This window comes from Anabrus simplex, chromosome 4 (assembly GCF_040414725.1).
Source record: "Anabrus simplex isolate iqAnaSimp1 chromosome 4, ASM4041472v1, whole genome shotgun sequence".
NCBI lineage: Eukaryota > Metazoa > Arthropoda > Insecta > Orthoptera > Tettigoniidae > Anabrus > Anabrus simplex.
The window spans coordinates 98,161,382-98,183,468 of record NC_090268.1 but is presented as its reverse complement, the minus strand read 5'-3'; the positions used below and the strand labels follow the sequence as shown (position 1 = coordinate 98,183,468).

General features: G+C 43.0%; 1 long non-coding RNA gene across 1 annotated transcript in view; it reads left to right on the top strand.

Moving 5' to 3' along the window:
* Window positions 1-390: 390 nt before the first annotated feature.
* Window positions 391-22,087, top strand: part of LOC136872445 (uncharacterized) — a 164,613-nt gene continuing 142,916 nt past the window's right edge. The window contains exon 1 of the long non-coding RNA XR_010859900.2: window positions 391-574. This is a non-coding gene — a long non-coding RNA (uncharacterized lncRNA). The remainder of the gene's footprint in view (window positions 575-22,087) is intronic.

Genomic DNA, 22,087 nt, shown 5'->3' with positions numbered 1-22,087 from the left:
ATATTATTATCTTGCGGTTAATAAATAGCGTATCAGTTATTATCAGTACTAAGTGGCTTGCATTTATATCATCATTCCCTCTGTTTCATGGTAAGTTTTATTTCTACCTGACAGTTTAGTTCTTTTCTTCTTTTTGTAATAATATAAACATATTCAATTATGTACATCTTCATAAGTTCAATTGTGCTACATGCATTCTGTGATAAGCTGATTTCCTGTCATTAAAGCTGAAACTGCTGAGGACAGCGATCCTGCTAACAATGTCCCTCGCATTTTCCTGATTTTTTAAATTCAACATATGAGTCCACATGTATTATGTTTATTGACTTTGACTGGTTTGTATTGTCTTGCTTACCAATAATGGTTGTTTATCAGGTCATCTGTGATGGTGCTGGTGCAGTGATCATTTCCAGCGAAGAGGCTTGTAAGCAACATGGACTAACCGTTGCCCAGGCTTGTGGGGTACAGCGTAGTGGGTGTAGCGCCCAGTATCATGGGTATTGGACCATCACCTGCCATTAAGAGATTGCTTCAGATCTCTGGGAAACAGCTTGCAGATATTGATCTAGTCGAGGTGAGTTTACAATCTTATAAGTATTTTGAAAACAACTCAGAGCGATAGAAAAAAGGAAGTCTTGTTCACCATGTATGTTGTCTGATCATCAGCCCAGAGGCTGGTTGGATCCTCCAAAGGCACCCCTAAAGGTTATGTGGTTATAGGGAAAACGCAAAAGCAAATGGCGGCGCCAGTATGAGGCGTGCGAGGCAAGATGAGGAATGAAGTCGTTTGCAGTTGTGTTCAACCACATTGATGAATTAAAAATAAAAGTTCATATTCTTACAGCATGTCAGTATTGTTTAGTAGGCCTATATGTTTAAAATATACATCTAAACTTACAGCTTTTTCCTTGTTCAACTATCATCATTATCCACTGCAGCAGACCTGGTGTGAAAATTAAACAAGCCCCTTTTAGTCACCTCTTATGACAGGCAGGGGATACCATGGGTGTTATTCTACCACTCCCGCCCACAGGGGGAGTACATGAGCAGCCTCATCATGGACTGACGAAGCCGATCGAAGGTACCTGCGTCCTGTCGGTGGTGGTGGTGGTGATTATTGTTTTAAGAGGAAGTACAACTAGGCAACAATCCTCTATATAACAATAATCAACCTACGCTCCTAAGTTCAGAGCCCCTCGGCCCCTTTTAGTCGCCTTTTACGACATTCAGGGGATATCGTGAGTATTATTCTACCGCCCCACCCACAGGGGGATGGTTCCTATCGAACAGCCGGTGTTATTGATATCGTTAACCAGAGTAGCGTACACCTCGCTTTTTGTTGTCCCACAGATAAAATTCCAATGGATTAAGGTCAGGAGACCGTGCAAACCAACGCATTGGACCCCAGCCCTGTCTTCCATCGTGAGAAGGTGGTGCCCAAAAATCGTAGTACGTACAACCTGAAGTGCGCTTGAGCGTCATCATAAATAAACCGCATGGCGCGGCGAACTCTACAGGCACATGTTTCAATAGTACAGGCAGCACGTCCCTCGAGGTCAGATTCGCTGGTCCATTCAGTCGTCGGGTAGCATGTGTGGACCGATCGGTTCATCATGGATAAAACCCCGCCACATATTGCGTCCAATGCGCTGTTGGTGGTTAGTGACAACCCTATCATGAGGATTTTCAATGCCCGCATGCGTGTATTATGCAAGTTTTTGACGCCATCTTTTCCAAATGTGACCACGTTGGTGAACAAACTGGACAACGGACGACAAAAACATCAGTACAGGAGTGGCCTTGTGCCTGTACCTCAGTACTAACGCACTGCAGGACATGTTCATTGGGACATTTTTTGTTGTTTTGATCCCATGAATAAATCCGGACGTTTGTTACAAATGTTTAGATACATCCTGAAGATAACTAAAATAACATTGGAAGAGGTGATGGTGATGGCTATTTTTAAGGAGCCAAACATCGAGGTCATCGGTCTTGTTCCTAAGAGACCGAGAAGGAAAGCTAAGTGGGAATATAAATGACAGTGGTGAGGGGGAAGTTTCGCAGAAGTATAATTTGTAGTGCAGTAGTACAGAACTCATATAGGTATCCTAAAATTGCACCAAAAATGACAGCAAGTTTAGCCACTATCAGTGCCGAGATTGTAACTTTTGTCTTCAGAGGAATTTCAGTTATATGGTTACCAACGCAGGCCAGTTTTACACGAGTTGATATCGTGATCAAACCCACGGGATTTCCATTTTTACAGGAATCCGAAAGGGAGGGATGTGACTTTTCATTTCAGAAATACCGCATACATTGGCGGGACTACCCAGTTACCATTTTCAACTATTAATAGCGTTGTGTATGTAATTTGGATAAAAACATCAAATTTTCATCTCTTCTATGTAAGATGGAAATCTCCAGCTACGGTATATTACTCAAGTTGAGCTCAAATAGGGTTTGAAACTTAAGGAGACTTCCCCAATTTTAATAAGTAGCTAGAAGGAGAGAGAGAGAGAGAGAGAAGCAAAACGGAAGTTAAGTAGTGAGTAGCGTCGTTAATCCATTACTGAGTAGCTCATAGGGGGCCTAAGAAATGGCGCGGGTTCGAGAAGCTTCCGATAGCCTGGCATTAATCCACGTGATTAACTGGACCGTGATGTAGCTCTCTGATATTCATGAGACGATGTCTCCATTATTCAAACCGCTCCACAAGGGCTGTTCTCGCCGTCAACCCGATAACACCGGATACACTTAACACCCCGGTGCTTTTCGCAGCACACAACGTTACTGCCGCCCTCCTATAAATTCATTACGCTGATTCTAATTGTCAAGTAGAATAGATTCCAACGGTGTTCTGTTGCAGCAGCTCACTCATGCTGGATTATCTGAGCGGGAAATCGTTTTTCGTAATGCATATTGCAATAAGGAGAATTTCGATAAAGTCATACATTACGATCGAAATGTTACTTCCTTTACTTTAAAGCATGTTTGTAGCTTTACATCACCGCTGATATCGTGATCATAGCTACAGGATCTCCAATATTTCAAACAACAGGGATGTAACTTTTCGTTTCGAAAATACCACATGCACTGACAGGAATTCAAACCCCGCTCGGCTTGATGACCAAACCAGTCAATTATCACGCCCTCCTTCTTTTATGTTATTCGTAAGAATCGTCCAGTATTTCACCTATTACTGAATATTATTCAGTCACACAATCATTAGGGACGTAATTAATGCAGTAGCCAAGTTACTAGCTTCCTATCCAGACAGCTGGGGTTCGAACCTTAGTGGGTGGAATTTTCACCTGAAGTTGCGTGGTATCAGGAAGAGGTGGTGGTGGTGGCCACGAAGGGCGCGAAAATGAAAGACGCACTAAGCCTCGAGCGCCCTAATACCGTCGGGGTCGGAAAAGAACAAGAGTTGACCAAGAGAGGTCGGACAGGATAGATGAAAGTGAGGAGCCTGTCACTAGTAAGCTGAGGGCCCCGTAGTCGCCAACCCACGCTCCAAAGCTCAGAGACCCTGGGGCCCTTATTAGTCGCCTCTTACGACAGGCAGGGGATACCATGGGTGTTATTCTATCACCCCCACCCACAGGGGGAAGGTGTGGTGGTGGTGGTGGTGGTGGTGGTGGTGGTGGTGGTGGTGGTGGTGGTGGTGGTGGTGAAAGTGATTATTTTAAGTGGATGTGCAACTAGGCAACCATCGTCTATATAAAACACTAATCAGAGAGAAAAAATTGAAGGGATCTGACACTTCGAAGAATGAAGGTACTGCCAAAAAAGGAGAAGGGCCACGAAGAGCATTTTTGTCACAGCACAAACATACCGCAGACGTTTTGTCACACATTACATCAATGTCGCACGGACCTAATGTCACGAAATCCAAATTGTCACCGAACTCTACGTCATACCAGTACGTAACGCAGACTTCTTAATGAATCTCACATGAACGCAATAAAATTACGATTTTCCTGGTTATTACGTGTTGATTACTGATGAATGGTGGTGGTTGTGATTATTGTTTTAAGAGGAAACACAACGGGGCAACCATACTCTATATAACACTACTCAGAGAGAAAAAATTGAAGGGGTTCAACACTTCGAAAAATGAAGGTATCGGCCAAAGAAAGACAAGGGCCACGAAGGGCGTGAAAATGAAAGACTTCCTAGGCCTCCATACGTAATATCGTCGGCGTCGCGAAAGAACAAGAGTTGACCAAGGGAGGTCGGATAGGATAGTTGAAAGTGAGAAGCCTGGCACAAGTAAGTGGAAGGAATGCCAGGACTCAGCTAAGGGCCCCATGGTCGCCAACCCACTCTCCAAAGTACAGAGCCCTTGGGGCCCTTTCAATCGCCTATTACAATATGCAGGGGGATACCGTGGGTGTTATCTACCACCTACAGGGAGGATTATTGATGAATCCATGGTAATCAGTAACATTTTCGAGCAAGTGAAATTTACAAGTATAATAAACGCAGAAATGGACCATCATACTAAATTTATTACAAATGGCAGGGGAGGGAAGAAACTGACTTATAAAGGTTGTACGTATTTGAAACACAGACCAATGAAAAAGGGAATAAGATGAAGGTGTGTATTTAGGGAGACCTGTGGTGTCATGATTGTTACTGCAGTGATGTAATGGAACACAAGTGTTATCTGAAGAAGAAAATACAAATGCTCCTGACTGGGACTCTTGTAAAGCCTCCGAAGAAGAAATTAAAAATTCACCTGAGAGATCTAGGGAACCACCTTCTGCCATAGTACAAAACGCATTGCCTTCTACGTCAAGTAAAACTAACGTGAAACTTCCAAAAAATCAAACGCTGCGGAGGACTGTTACATGCATAAGAACCGAAAATTTACCTCCCGAACCAACATCACTAGACGGTTTAGAAGATATGCCTCAAAAATTTAAATAAACTACAGGTGGAGAACGATGGCTACTTCACCTGGACACAGCTCAGACCGTAACTTACGAATAATCAAGGCAGAGAAATATTGGATATATGACGGTTCGTTCAGAGTAGATCCCAAAATTACTGCACAGCTATATAGTATCCATTGCCGAGTGCACGATGTCTTCTTACTTGTAGTATTTGCCCTCACACAGAGACGCAATAAAGTAACGTACGATGAAATTTTTCGTGTCCTGAAATACAACGTTTCTGAAAAATATAATGAAGACCTTCAACCAGATTATGTCTCTACTGATAACGAAGTTGTATGCATGGCAGCTGTTAGAGAAGTATTACCAAATTGTAATATCGCTGGGTGTTTCCTTCATATTGCACAAAGTCTCTGGAGAAGGATACAAAAGGAAGGATTAGTGGGCCTGAAGCATTTGAAATCCTGAAAGCTGAAGTTGATGACGATCTACAGGTGATCTGTGATTACCTAGAAGTAAATTATGTTTTAGGAAGACGGCATGGCAGAGGAAGAAGAGCACCTCTGTTCCCTCCCGCAACATAGAATTGCTTCGAGAGAGTACTCTCCAGTTTACGTCGAAAAAATAGTACGTGTGAGGCGTGGCACAACCGCATAAATGAAATTATCGGTCAGGATCATCCATCAATTTATAAACTCTTGCATCACTTACAGATTGGGAATGCAGAGATATCTCGGGATATTGAAAGACTGAAAACCGGCCATTCGCCCAGGAAGAAGAAGGTGATTTACGTAGATTTCGATTGACGAGTTGAAAGAGTTATTGGAAGGCACCAGGAATACGAGGCCGAAGGCAGACTTCTACAATAACTGAGAACCCTTGGACATCATTTTGCTGGGTTTTTTTAAATTTCTAAAATAATCTTTCGAATTTAATCCATCTTTTAAAATAAGACTGAATAAACTGAAAATGTTCATGTGACGGAAATAATAATGACATTCTAGCAGAATGACATTACATAGTTGTGACATTAAAGCTTCTGTGACGAAATGTCCGTGTGACTAGGATGTGACGAAAAATCCGTGGTATATTTTTGTTGTGACGAAATGTACGGATATGAAATGAAAGACTCCAATGCCCTAATACCGTCGGGGTCGGAACAGAACACGAGTTGACCAAGAAAGGTCGAAGCCGATAGATGGAAGTGAGGAGCCTGGCACAAGTAAGTAGAAGCAATGCCAGGACTGAGCTAAGGGCCCCGTAGTCGCAACCCACGCTCCAAAGTTCAGAGCCTCTGGGGCCCCTATTAGTCGCCTCTTACGACAGGGACATAGCCAGGGGATATCGTGGTAGTTATTCAAACACCCCCACCCACAGGGTGTGCAATAAGGAGAATTTCCACAAAACCATATATTTACATATTATTTCCTTTACTTTAAAGCAGGGCCTCTCAAACGCCCACACTCTCACGCGTGCAGAGCGAGGTGCATAGGCTCTGTGCACTGTGCATCGGTACGCTTCGCCTCAACTCGGCTTGACTCGGATGGTGTAGTGTGCTGAGAGCGACGAAGCGTTTGGTGGTAGACGACGTGTTTATCAGTGAAATAGATAAGCGCACGACAACAACATAATAATGGAGCAACCTGTTTCGAAGAAAGCAAAGACTTCCAAAAGTCCATTTCAATCGAACTGGGAACTTTCGTATTTTTTTTTTGTTTGTTTGTCGTGACGATAACGCCAAATGCTTAATCTGTGGGACGATAATTACGTGCGTAAGAAAATCGTCTATTGAAAGACACTACAACAGACTACATTCGGAAAATTATTGTGAAATCATAGGAGACGTCAGAGAGAAAGAATTAAGGAGGTTGAAACAGCTTGAAGAAGAGCATTCTATATCCACAAATGAGGTTTGTTCCAGTACTGTAGCATTTTCATTTTGTTTACGGATTCTGCATTTTTTAAAATTATGTTTACATTCCTCTCAAACATGTATGTGTATTTCTAATTCACTTTTTAAATTTTTTTAATAACACTGGTAACCTTGTCCCATACAACTGTGCGTCTCCGCTCACCACACGTAAACATTTCGCAGTGGGGGAGAAACAGCAGTGAAGGTGAGGAACGCGGAGACAGGCCGAACGGGGAGACAGGTGTAGGGAGAGAGGAGTGGGGGGTCTGCACTCTGGTCAACCAAGCGAAGTCGTCTTTTGCACCGTGCACAGTGCATGCACCACGCGCATGCACCCTGAGAGGCCCTGCTTTAAAGCATGTCTGTAGTTTTACATGACGATTGATACCACGATCATATCCACGGAATCTCCAATTTTTCACGGGATGTAAACAACAGGGATGTAACGTTTCGTTTCGAATATAACACTGGGAAGAATCAGTTGCACATGCACATTCATAGCAAATTGAAATTATAATATGATTAATCGCAAACGTAATACCGTCGGGGTTGAAAATAAAGGGGGTGGTGGTGATTATTGTTTTAGAGGAAGTACAACTAGGCAGCCATTCACTCTAATAGTAATCAGAGAGAAAAAATGGAAGGGATCCGACACTTCTAAAAATGAAGGTATCGGTCAAAGTAAGGCAAAGGCCACGTAGGGCGTGAAAAAGAAAGATTCCCTAAGCGTTATGTGCTCCAATACCTTCGGGGTCGGAAAAGAGCAAGAGTTGACCAAGGGAGGTCGGATCGGATAGGATAGATGAAATTGAGGAGTCTGGCACAAGTGGAAACAATGCCAGGACTCATCTAAAGTCCCCGTGGTCGCCAACCCACGTTCCGAATTTGAGAGCCCCTGGGGTACCTTTTAGTCACCTCTTACGACAGGCAGGGGATACTGTGTATGTTATTCTACTGCCCCAACCCAGAGGGGGTTAATTTCATTACAGACGTCCAAAGTGTCGTGACGAAGTTAAACATCAGCGAAGAGGTTCTCTATGACGTTCGTGACAAGTAACCGAAGCGAACACGCATTCGGCAAGCGTTGAACCGAATAAATCATAAGAATCTCTTCTGCATGATAAGCAGGGGTCAAAAAGAAAGGCGGTGGTGGTGATTTTTGTTTTAAGAGGAAGTACAATGAGGTAATCATCCTGAGCCACGTTAAGGCATTTCCAACCGGAACAAAGTCTTTCCAATCTTTTGCAGTATCGTTACTTTGGTTTGGCATGTACTATCATACCCCAAAAGTGATGGTGTAACCGATGCATGTTGTTTAAAGGGCCTTTCATTTAGGTAATTGGCCCCTAATGGTACGAGTTGAAGCGAAATGCAATAATAATTAAAATCTTAAAATGTATCCGTGGTGGTGATAATTACTGCTTCAAGAGGAAGTACAACTAGGCAACCATCCTCTATATAACACTACTCAGAGAGAGAAAATGAAAGGGGTCCGACGCTTCGAAAAATGAAAATGTCGGCCTAAGTAAGACAACGGCCACGAAGGGTGTGAAAATGAAAGACTCCCTAGGTCTCGAATGCTCTCATACCGTCGGGGTGGAAAAAGAACACGAGTTGAGCAAGCGAGGTCGGATAGAACAGATGAAAGTTAGGAGCCTGGTAGAAGTAGAAGCAGTGCCAGGACTGATGTAAGGATCCCGTGGTCACCAACCCACGCTCCGAATCTGAGAGCCCCCGGAGCCTCTTTTAGTCTCTTCTTACGACAGGCAGTAGATGCCATGTGTGTTATACTGTCGTCCCACCCACAGTGAGATCCTAAGTTAAGAGCTCCTGGCCCCCCATTTTGGTCACCTCTGGGGTACCCTGTATGTATTCCACCACCCTCACCTACAGGGGTGGGGGTGGGTGGAGTTTGACTATCGTTTTAAGATGAAGTACAACTGGACAACTAAGCTCTATTAACTGTAATCAGATGGGAAACAGGAAGGGTGGTGATGGTGGTGGTGGTGCTTGTGTGATGGTGGAGATTATTGCTTTAGGAGGAAGTACAGCCTTCTTCTATGAACTCTAGTCAGAAGGGGAAAAATAAGAGTGGTGGTGGTGGTGGTGGTGGTGGTGGTGGTGGTGGTGGAAGTGGTGGTACTGATATTTTTAAGAGGAAGTGTGACTGGGCAAACGTCCTTTATTAACACTTACCAGAAGGAAAGAAGGAAGAGGTTTGACCCTTCGAAGAATGAAGATATCAGCAAATGAAAGGTAAGGCTCACCAGGCATGAAAATAAAAGGCACTTTAGGCCTTGAAAAACCGAGCTCGATAGCTGCAGTCGCTTAAGTGCGGCCAGTATCCAGTATTCGGGAGATAGTAGGTTCGAACCCCACTGTCGGCAGCCCTGAAAGTGGTTTTCCGTGGTTTCCCATTTTCACACCAGGCAAATGCTGAGGCTGTACCTTAATTAAGGCCACGGCCGCTTCCTTACCAGTCCTAGCCCTTTCCTGTCCCATCGTCGCCATAAGACCTATCTGTGAAGGTGCGACGTAAAACAACTAGCAAAAAAAGGCCTTGAAAACCTAACACTGTCGGGGTCGGAGGATAACATGAGTTGACCTAAGGAGATCACATAGGAAAGGTAAAATGTGACGAGCCTATCGAATGTAAGTGGAAGGAATGCCAACGCCAGCTAGACGACCCAGGGTCGCCCACACACGTCCTAGTATAAAAGCCTCTGGATCCCTTTTAGTCACCTTTTACTACAGGAAGACTCTACCGTGGGTGTATTCTACCACTTACACCCACAGGGTGTAGAGTCCCTTGGGAGCGGATTACCTAGTTTCTAGGTAATAAATCCAACCCACGATCGACCAGTATTCTAACCACAGTAGTCCAAGTGGACAGTCAGCAGCTAAGCTTTTGTTAATCACGCTGTTTTGACTGCACCAGTCACTAATTGGCTATATTATTATTATTATTATTATTATTATTATTATTATTATTATTATTATTATTATTATTATTATTATTCATGAGCCAGTAATAAACAGTTTGACGTTGCGTCTATCAAGAATTGTACATTATTTAGTCGTATGTAGAATTTCGTCAGTTTTCCAGATACGCGAAACTAATCTGTGTAATAACCATTGCAATTGAGAGAAATCCTAGTACTGTTTCATTGTATATATTCCGTGGGACAGAGAGAAGATATCATAATTACCCAGGGACCCTTGACCGACGCAACACATCCTAGAGCATCTCCAGTAAGCTTTGCGCGTGCGAGGAAAGTTAATGGGTACACACTTAGGGGAATTAAGTCCCAACCAATTCACACGCCACCACCTGGAAATTGTATCTTATCTTGTCTTCTCTAGAGAATGTAATACAGTACTTACCTTTAGAGCTCAACTATTTAAAAGGCTCCGTGCCTGTAGTATAAAGAAATGAACTTCAAGGGCTCGTAATATCGTTACTAGAATCAAAGGAAGGCCAGCCTGCAAATAATGGACAAATTTAAACATAAAATACATTTATTTTACTTGCAGTGCACATCTGGCGTAAGTCGGCTGTCCAAATTCTAGCAGAGAGCGTTTCACAATAAGATTTCATTGGTGCAGAATAGTAAATAGCAAGAGGTAGCCTAAATATGGCCACACGTTAATTACTTAGATAACCAGTCAACCGTAAAGTAAATAATGACATGATAGGGGCAGTTAGGGGTAGATAAACAGTCAACATCGAACGCTCGATTTAGGAGAGGCAATTCTCAATGCATATACGTATTACGCATTGCACTCCTGGGAATGGATAGCAAATACGATGTGCGTAATCTGAATCAAACTAAAAATTTTGATAACAATTCGAATTGTTGTATTCTCTATGCTATATAAACATTTTTTTTAAATGTTGATTATTACGATTAATTTGATTATATACTATTTAAAGAAACCTTGCGAACTGATAATTACTTAAGAAGTGGTTTCACACAGTAACACTTTATCATTCCAACCATCGATAATTTAGAAAAATAACAACGAACCAAAAGAATGATAGTTTACTGTCTTACTTACCATCTTCAACATGACAGATACACGTTCTTGTTTATTCCGTTGCTTACGGGTAAATTATGAGGTCCTTGATAAGTTCATTTACGAGTAATATCTCATCACTAAGGTTAAGGTAATAAGTAACGGGCCCTTTAATAAGAGGGAGTTATTGATGGAATCATTCAACTACTTGTATTCCCAAAATTTCTTATAAGTTTAGTTTTCCTTATTGCCCCAATTCATCTAATAAAAGATCAGGGACTCGAGTTAACTATCTGATAAGGAGTGGTGGTGTTGGTGGTAGTGATTATTGTTTTAAGAGGAAGTACAACTAGGCAACCATCCTCTATATAACACTAATCAGAGAGAAAAAATGGAAGTTGGTGGTGGTGGTGGTGGTGGTGGTGGTGGTGGTGGTGGTGGTGGTGGTGGTGGTGATTATTGTTTTAAGAGGAAGTACAACTAGGCAACCATCCTCAATATAACGCTAATCAGAGGGGAAAAAATGGAAGGGGTCCGACACTTCGAAAAATGAAGGTATCGGCCAAAGGAAGACAAGGGCCACGGAGGGCATGAAAATGAAAGACCCCCTAGGCCTCCTTACGTAATACCGTCGGGGTCTGAAAAGAACAAGAGTTGACCAAGTGAGGCCGGATAGGATAGATTAAAGTGAGGATCCTGGCACAAGTAAGTGGAAGCAATGCCAGGACTCAGCTAAGGGCACCGTGGTCGCCAATCCACGCTCCAAAGTTCAGAACCCCTGGGCCCCTTTTAGTCGCCTCTTACGACAGGCAGGGGATACCGTGGGTGTTATTCTACCGCCCCCACCCACAGGGGGGTTTCACCGAACAGTATTAGTTTTTGTTTCATACAAGCAACTCTATTATCGAGTGGAATGTCTACACGTGTATAAATTAATAAGTTATTAAATTTACTTTTCTGCATCTTTGGCGTGTTTACAAACAGTAGCGGTGAATACGGGGTGGGGCGAGCAGGGACAGTGGCACCTCCCCCAACTTTTTGGAGTAAATATTACATTTTTTCCACTTTAGCCAGCTGGAACTAGCAATTATTTTAAAAAAAAGCTATTTGTACAAGCCTTATTGTCTTATCTGCTAATTCTTCGCTTTATTTTTTAATTATTAACATAATTATTGGCGGAAATACGCACAAAATGCCGTTCGTCGCGGCTAGCCGATTTGTATTGCGCTGCGGCAAGTAGTGGAGACTTTGCATGTGCTGTGAGGAAGGGTAGTAGGGGTACATATTTTTTTGACAAGGTCGTGCACACTGAGTTATAATTCACCCGCTTGCCGCGCGCATCCGTCAGTCTGACAGTCTCGTTTAGTGTATGTTAGTTTCTTAGTGTGTATTCAAATACCGTACTAAATTATTTTAATTGCATAATCATGCCGTACTTCTATTTAATTGTACCGGGCGAGCTGGCCGTGTGGTTAGGGGCGCGCAAAATGTGAGCTTGCACGCGGGAATCCTACTGTCGGCAGGCCTGAAGATGGTTTTCCGTGGTTTCCCATTTTCACACCAGACAAATGCTAGGGCTGTACCTTAAATAAGGCCACGGCCTCTTCCTTTCCACGCGTAGCCCTTTCCTGTCTCATCGTCGCCATAAACCGTATCTGTGTCGGTGCGACGTAAAGCCAATTCTTCTTCTTCTTAGTCTGCTTACCCTTCAGGGTTGATTTTTCCTCGGAGTCAGCGAGGGATCCCACCTCTACTGCCTCAAGGTCAGTGTCCTGGAGGGTGAGACATTGGGTCGGTATACAACTGAGGTGGATGACCATTACCTCGCCCAGGCGGCCTCACCTGCTATGATGAACAGGGACCTTGGTAGGGGAATGGGAAGTTTGGAAGGGTTAGACAACTAAGAGGGAAGGAAGCGGCCGTGGCCTGAATTTAGGGACCATCCCGACGTTTGCCTGGATGAGAAGTGGGAAACCACAGAAAACCACTTCGAGGAGGGCTGAAGTAGCAATCGAACCCACCTCTACCCAGTCGACCTCCCGAGGCTGAGTAGACTCGGTTCCAGCCCTCGTACCACTTTTCAAAACATCGTGGCAGAGCCGGGAATCGAACCCGGGCCTCCGGAGGTGGCAGCTAATCACACTAACCACTACACCACAGAGGTGGACGTAAAGCCAATTGTAAAATACATTCAATTGTATTTGTAATTTCAACGGGAGATAATACCTACGCTCCTTTCACTGGGCTAGAGTATTTTATTTTGTGTTATGTTATTTATTAAGTAAATCTATTTAACCTACCCCGTGGTTTGTTTGTGAGACCTGGTGAAAATTTTATTATAAAGCATTTAATCGCAATCTCAAAAAAGTATTATTGCAAATAAACCACGGGGCAGGTTAATTACATTTACATAACACAAACGAAAGAATTTAGTCCGGTGAAAGTAAAGTTGAAATTACGATTAAATATTTTTTTTATAATTGACTTTACGTCGCCGTGACACAGATACGACTTATGGCAACGACGAAACAGGAAAAGGCTACGCGTGGAAAGGAAGAGGAAATCCATCTTCCGAGCTGTCGACAGTGGGATTCGAAACCACTATCTCCCGGGTGCAACCTCACATTTGCGCGCTCCTAACCCACGGCCAGCTCGCCCGGTACAATTAAATAGAAGTACGGCATGATTATGCAATTAAAAATCATTTTATTTTTTATTTATTTATTTATTTCAAAAGAGGCACCTGAGCCAAGACTCATAATGGTGCAGTACAATTAATTACATTTGGCAACAAATGGAGACTTGAGAACATCAGCTTCTAGGACAAAAATATAATATACTGTACAATGAATAATAATAATAATAATAATAATAATAATAATAATAGTAATATTAATTACATTTGGCAACAAAGATGAGATTTGAGAACATCAGCTTCTAGGACAAAAATATACTATACTGTACAATGAATAATAATAATAATAATAATAATAATAATAATAATAATAATAATAATAATAATAATAATAATAATAATAATAAGGTATCATAGTGATATAAATCAAATATGAACAGCAGTGATATAGTATACTAAATCAGTACTCTATAGGCTTGGCATTTTTTCTTTTAGAAAATTAACAAGCTTGGTTTTAAAGATGGGTAATTTAGCGGCTTCTCGAATATGCTCAGGAAGGCTATTGAAAAACTTTACAGAGAAATGCCGTAAAGAATTAGTGCCATACTTAGTAGACTTCAGTATTTGAATACACACTAAGAAACTAATTGGCACTAAAAGAGTGCGCCAGACTGATGGATGCGAGCGGCAAGCGGGTGTCTACGACTTTGTCAAGAAAATAAATACCCCTACTACCCTTCCCCACAGCACATGCAAAGTCTCCACTACTTGCCGTAGCGCTATACAAATCGTTTAGTCGCGACGAACGGCATTTTGTGCGTATTTCCGCCAATAATTATGTTAATAATTAAAAAATAAAGGAAAGAATTAGCAGATAAGACAACAAGGCTTGTACAAATAGCTTTGTTTTAATAATTCCTAGTTCCAGCTTGCTAAAGTGGAAAAAATGTAATATTTACTCCAAAAAAGTTGGGGGAGGGTGCCACTGTCGCTCCTTGCCCCATCCCCTAATCACCGCTACTGTTTGTAAACGCGCCAAAGATGCAGAAAAGGAAATTTAATAACTTAATAAGTTATAAACGTGTAGAAATTCCACTCTATAATAGAGTTGCTTGTATGAAACAAAAATTAATACTGTTCGGTGAAATACGTGCGTAGAAGGCATTGGCCTACTTCTGTTTGGAGCTTCAGCTGCATTCTGACCAGGTTGTCCAGATTAAAATAATGTCTGTGTATTTGTCGCTACTGAACACACTATCCATTGCCGATATGCTGACAGCAAATATAGTGCGGCTGTACCATACACCAGCCTAGAAACATGCGGTGGAAAACGATGTTTGCTATTGTAAGGGGTGCATTAGACCTGTAGCGCTGAGTAACATGCTGCGAGCGACAGGCTGGTTTTTAGCTCTTCATATTCTGACGTAACCTACCTGCTGGCAGTAGTGCGCCTGTGAAAATCAGTTGGTAGATATCCCATTCATCATTTGTGCATGCGGGACATTTGTAAGTAGAATGTACGGCGTTCTTGAGCCACCTGGTATAAGAAGGACTGAAGAAAGGTTGGAAAACTCGAGAATGGGTATGGATGTATCACAAGAATGACTTAGCATCAGGGCTGCAATAGTAAAAACCTTAGAAGAAGAAGTAAGTAAAGTCGGAAGGAAAAGAAATAAAAGGAATGTATAACGAAGGAGGTGTTAGATGAAATAGATGAACGCAGAAAATGGAGAAATGACTCCACAGATGAAGGAAAAATACAATACAGAAAACTAAACAATGTGCTGAGACGGAAAACTTGATAAGGCCAGGGAAGAATGGATGAAAAACCAATGTGAAGACATAGAACAGTTGGAATAGGAGGGAAAAATAGAAAGGATGTATCGAACAGCAAAGGGCTTGATGAGGAGAAATAAAAGGAAGATAAGCAAGCAAAGAATAATGAACAAACAAGGAAAGATGACATGAAGTTTAGAAGAAAGTAATGAGGTGTGGACGGAATATGTAAAAGATCTATATGATCGTGGAACAATGATACTGGAGAATGAGCAGGATTGTGAGGAAGAATCTAGAGGACCAAGGATAGAAAAACGGGAGGTGGAGAAGGCAATCCAGGACTTAAAGGAAAGGAAAGCGATGGGCTGTGACCAGATACCATCTGAAGCATTAAAGGCTTTAGGGAATGAAGGAATAGTTAGACTGACCAATTTGATGAACACAATATACGACACAGGCATTTGGCCAGAAGATCTTCTTACGACCATTATGGTTCCCTTACCGAAGAAATATAATGCTAAACAATGTAAAGGCTATAGGACAGTTAGTTTTATATGTCATGTTACTAAGGCAGTGACCAAGATAGTGCTGAGAAGAATAGAAAAGGAAATAGAGGAGAATATGAGAGATGACCAGTTTGGTTTTAGAAAGGGAAGAGGTGGTGGTGGTGATTATTGTTTTAAGAGGAAGTACAACTAGGTAACCATCCTCTATATAACACTAATCAGAGAGAAAAATGGAAGGGATCCGACACTTCGAAAAATGAAGGTATCGGCCAAAGAAAGAGAAGGGCCACGAAGGGCGTGAAAATCAAAGACTCCCTAGCCCTCGCAAACCTAATAGCGTCGGGGTCGGAAAAGAACAAGAGTTGACCAAGAGAGGTCGGATAGGATAGATGAAAGTGAGGAGCCTGGCACAAGTAAGTGGAAGCAATGCCAGGACTCAGCTTAGGGCCTCGTGGTCGCCAACCCACTCTCCACCAAAGTTCAGAGCCCCTGAGGCCTTAGAAAGGGAAGAGGAGCCAGAGATGCAATTGGATGCCTAATTTATGATTGCAGAAAGGATGTTAGAAGTGAATAGGGAAATGTATATAAGTTTCATTGATTGGGGAAAAAGCGTTTGACAGAGTGAACTGGTGTATTCTGATGTGAGGATTCTGAAATATATTGGTGTAGACTGGAAAGACAGAAGGGTGATAAAGAGCTGTATAAGAAGCAGAAAGTGATGGTTAGAGCAGACGAATATGAAAGAGAAGAAGTGGGTATCAGAAGAGGAGTGAGACAGGAATGTTGCATGTCACCTTCAATATATACAGAGCAATTCGAAATGGTGGACCCGATTTCATAAATTTATTCTGTGAAATTAATAAACATATCGTAATGTGAGATATGTGCTAAGAAGTGTAAACTCTCAAAGTTTGTTTCAGTCATATCACAAATGTTCTATGTGAGCACCTCACGTAACACGACATACATCAAGCTGATAGTCTATCTCCTGCCAAACTTTGTGTAGTGTGTCACGGCCTATATCTGCGATGGCTCCTGTGATGCGGGCACGAAGGTCATCCAATGTTAGTTGAAGAGGTGGTACGTAAACATGATCTTTTACGAAACCCCACAAGAAGAAATCACATGGGGTTAAGTCGGGGGAACTCGCTGGCCAACGAATGAGAGTTCGATCCTTCTGAGATGCACGACTTATCCAGCGTTGTGGCAATGTCTCATTGAGATGGCTCCGAACGTTGCCATGGTAATGCGGAGGGGCACCATCCAGTAGAAGGATGAAATCTGCACTATCCTCTTCGAGCTGTGGCAGGAGCCATTGTTGCAGCATATCAAGAAAAAACATTTCCTGTCACATTAGGTTCAATGAAGAAAAAGGGTCCATAAACCTTCTCAGCTTCCTGTCACATTAGGTTCAATGAAGAAAAAGGGTCCATAAACCTTCTCAGCGGAAATGGCACAAAACACCTTCACCTTGGGAGAATCGCGTTGGTGTTCCACAACTTGATGGGGATTAGAAGTTCCCCAGATCCTTACGTTGTGTCTATTCACAGTCCCCAGATCCTTACGTTGTGTCTATTCACAGTCCCGGAAAGGTGAAAAGTCGCTTCATCACTGAAAATTACCCTTTCGGAGAACCCATCCTCTTCCATTAATGCGAGAGAAAATCAACACAGAAGGACGCTCAAGCAGCATAATCAGTGTCTTTTAAGGCCTGCACCAGTTGCAAGCGGTAGGATTTCATTCGTAAACGTTTCCGCTGATTGCACCAAACAGTTGCCTGTGGAAGTTCAAGTTGTCTGGCTGCCCGGTAGCTGGACTTCTGCGGACTCCGCACGAAACTGGCACGAACACGTTCCACTGTCTCTTCCCCGGTCAAGGACGCCCAGTCGACTTTCGCTTACAGCCCGTGTCTCTGAATTTTGCATACCACGCACGAATGGCTTTTCCAGTAGGTGGGTCTCTTCCATACCTGGTATGGAAATGCCGTTGAACACTAATCACAGACTTGTTTACATGGTAATCAAGCACACAGAACGACTTGTGCTCTCCAGCCGCAGCCATTTTCTTTACCCGCTTCCTGCATGCTCTTAACGGCTGAAAATAAAACCACGTGGGATGAAATCTAAACTCAACTAAACTTTGAGAGTTTGCCAGTGGAGTATAGGCTACTGAGGGCTACCAAGGCTATCAGTGAAGCCCAAACCTCAAATGTGAACGATGGAAATCTAAAGCACACTGTAATGTAAGCATCTGACACATTGTTCCATTTACAAACCTTGAAAGCAGTGAGGAAAAAAAAAACGCCGCACGTATTTCTGAGAACAAGGCTTCGGAGACTGATATTGCAGCCCAGACTCTCGTCCTTCCCCTCGACTCAGGTGGTGGTGGTGGTGATTAATGTTTTAAGAGGAAGTACAACTAGGCAACCATCCTCTATATAACACTAATTAGAGGGGAAAAAAGGAAGGGATCCGACACTTCAAAAAATGAAGATATCGGCCAAAGAAAGACAAGGGCCACGAAGGGCGTGAAAATGAAAGACTCCCTAGCCCCTCGACTCAACGCACGCGGCTTGCTGCTGTATATCTGTTCGGAGCGGGGACCGGGGAGGATACGTGTGCTAGGCTTCGGTCCGTCAGACACTGCTAACTATCAACCATGTGTTACTCATCGTATATCCTTCCTCACCTCATACTTCTGACTTAATTATATAGATAAGAGTGCTGGTATTTCAGCCCCGTTTACTTCTACTTCCTTGTTACAGGAGTAATATAATCTTATTTTTATAGGCAGATCTGCTAAAATGAGATGCAGTCTTTCAGGTTTAGTGCTCTCTTTTGTTGGTTGGAATCGAACCCTTGATCACTGGTCGGACACCACCACTGATCTCCTGAGGAAGCCAATTAACCAGTGAACGATGGGTACGACCGCTGTAAAAAATAATAATAATAAATAATAATAATAATAATAATAATAATAATAATAATAATAATAATAATAATAATAATGGTGCATAGCATCTGTATAGGCTTGGTGGTGACCTAATGAGGATAAAATGAACGGCGAAGACGTCATAAACACCCAGTCCCCAAGCCAGGAGAATTAATAGTATGAGGGATTGATTCTGAAAACTGAACCGGGGCCATCGGACCAAAGGCAAGCATTTAGCCATAAAGCCGGATTTCAATTTGCTGAACCTTACGCTACCATCTCCACTGATCAGGGGTTGAGCATTGGCAGTAGCAGAGGCCAGGGCAGTAGGTTGTGAAGCAACCTTGACAGCACATCAGGCTTCTCAGTTGGCTATTGGCTGCAGCTCAAAACGCTTAAGGCTCGACGTTCGCTAAACCAACTATCGAAAAGGGGTAATCTAAGTCTAGTGGTAGACCACGTCTTGATCCTAGCATACGCCACTGGAGTTTACCTTTCTTTGCGCACATCTCACGGTGTGATATGTTCATTAATTTCATAGAATACAATTATGAAATCGGGTCCATCGTTTTGAATTGCCCTGTATATGCCGAAAAACTCCTACAGCCAGCCCTGGAAAAAACGAGAGGCATTGTAGTGGGAAGAAAACCAATAAACACCACAAAATACGCAGATGGTGTGGCGGTATTAGCGGAATCAGAAAAAGGTCTCCAGGTCGTTGGAAAATATTGAGAGAGTGGGCAAAGAGTTCAGAATGAAGATAAACATAAGATAAAAGGTTATGGGAATAGGAACGGAGGAGATTGCTGTTAATATAACACTAGAGGGAAAGAAATTGGAACAAGTAGGCCTAAAGTCATTCAGATATTTGCGAAGTATATTGACATGGCATGGAAGCTCAACAGAAGAATAAGAAGCAGAATATCTATGGTAAAAGAAGTTTTTGGAAATGTGAGAGGGCTTTTGACATCTAAGCAATCCCAATTGATTTAATAAAGAGGTTCGCACAGTGTTTCTTGTGGAGTGTAGTGCCATATGGAGCTGAAACATGGACATTAAGAAAGAATGAAACGAAGTATTTGGGAAAGTTTGAAATATGGTTGTGGAGAAGAATGGAAAAAAGTGGACAGATAAAGTGCAAAGAAAATTAGGAGAGAAGAGACACCTGATGAAAACGACAAGGACCGGGCGAGATGGCCGTGCGGTTAGGAGCGCGCAGCAGTGAGCTCACATCCGGGAGATAGTGGGTTTGAACCCCACTGTCGGCAGCCCTGAAGATGGTTTTCCGTGGTTTCCCATTTTCACACCAGGCAAATGCTGGGGGTGTACCTTAATTAAGGGCAAGGCCGCTTCCTTCTCATTCCTAGGCCTTTCCTAACCCATCGTCGCCATAAGACCTATCTGTGTCAGTGCGACGTAAAGCAAATAGCAAAAAAAAAAAAAAAAAAAAAAAAACCGGTAAGGTAGAGGAAAATATCCTGGTTGGGTCATATACTACGTAGAAATTGTCTTCAACAGAGGGTGATGCAGGGAAAAATACATGGAAGGAAACGAAGAGGAAGAATAAGTTTTGGAATGTTAACAGATGTCAAACAAGGGAGAAGCTATGAACAACTGAAGCAAGATGCTCAGGACAGAATCATGGAGGCTGTCCAGTTGATACCTGTCTCAAGACAGATTCACAAAAGAAGAAAAAGACAAGTAGGCATGTGCAGATGATGGTGATTATTGTTTTACGAGGAAGTAAAACTAGGCAACCATCCTCTATATAACACTAATCAGAGAGAGAGAGAGAGAGAGACAATGGAAGGGATCGACACTTCGAAAAGTGAAGGTATTGGTCAAAGACACACAAGGGCCACGAAGGGCATGAAAATGAAGACTTCCTAGGCCTCGGGTGCTCTATTACCGTCGGGGTCGGAAAAGAACAGGTGGTGGTAGTGGTGAGTACTGTTTTATGAGGAAGTACAACTAGGCAGCCATCCTCTATATAACACTAATCAGAGAGAAAATATAGAAGAGATCCGACACTTCGAAATATAAAGATATCGGCCAAAGCGACACAAGGTCCACGAAGGGCGTGAAAATGAAAGAATTCCTAGGCCTCGGAAACCTAATACCGTCGGGGTCGGAAAAGAACAAGAGATGACCAAGGGAGGTCTAATAGAATAGATAAAAGTGAGGAGCCTCCCATAAGTGGAAGTAACACCAGGACTCAGCTCAGTGTCCCGTGGTCGCCAACCCATGCTCTCAAGTTGAGAGCCCCTAGAGCTTCTATAAGTCGCATCTTACGACAGGCAGGGGAAACCGGGGGTGTTATTCTACCGCCCCCACACACAGGGGCATTTTAAGAGGAAGTACAACTAGGCAACCATTCTGTACATAAAACTAATCAGAGAGAAAAATAGAAGGGATCCGAGTGTTGGTCCCCCTGTGGGTGGAGGCGATGGATAACACCGACCCCGACAGTATTCGAGCACTCGAGGCCTAGGGAGTCTTTCATTTTACACGCACTTCGTGGCCCTTGCATTCCTTTGCCGATATCTTCATTTTTCGAAGTGTTATATTCCCTCCATTTTTCCCTCTCACTCCGAGTGGTGGTGGTGATCATTGTTTTAAGAGGAAGTACAATTAGGCAACCATTCCCTATATAATACTAAAAAGAGGAAAAATGGTAGTGATTCGACACTTCGAAAAATGAAGGCATCGGCCAAAGTAAGACAAGGGCCACGAAGGGCTTGAAAATGAAAGACTCCCTAGGCCTTGAATGCTCTAATACTGTCGGGGTCGGAAAAAACAAGAGTTGACCAAGGTAGGTCAGATAGGATAGATGAAAATGAGGAGCACAAATAAATGGAAGCAATACCAGGACTCAGCTGAAGACCCCGTGGTCGCCAACCACGCTCCGAAGCCCAGAGCCCTTGGGGCCCCTTTTAGTTGCCTGTTACGACAGGCAGTGGATACCGTGGATGTTATTCTACCACCCCCACTCACCGGGGGAGGAAGACAAGGGCCACGGAGCGTGAAAATGAGACTCCCTAGCCCTCGAAAACCTAATAGCGTCGGTTATTCTACCACCCCCACCCACAGGGGGAAAGTGGATGCAATGCCAGGGTTGTGGTGGTGGTGATTATTGTTTTAAGAGAAAATACACCTAGGTTACCATCCTCTCTATACGAAGTAACACTCATTAGAGAGAGAAAATGGAACGGATCCGACACTTCGGTAAATGAAGGTATCGGACAAAGAAATGCAAGGAGCACATAGGGCATGAAAATGAAAGATTCCCTAGGTCTCGGAAACCTGATACCGCGGGGGCCGGAAAAGAACTAGAGTTGACCAATGGAGGTGGTAATGGTGGTGGTGGTGATAATTGTTTTAAGAGGATTTACAACTAGGCTACCATCCCCTA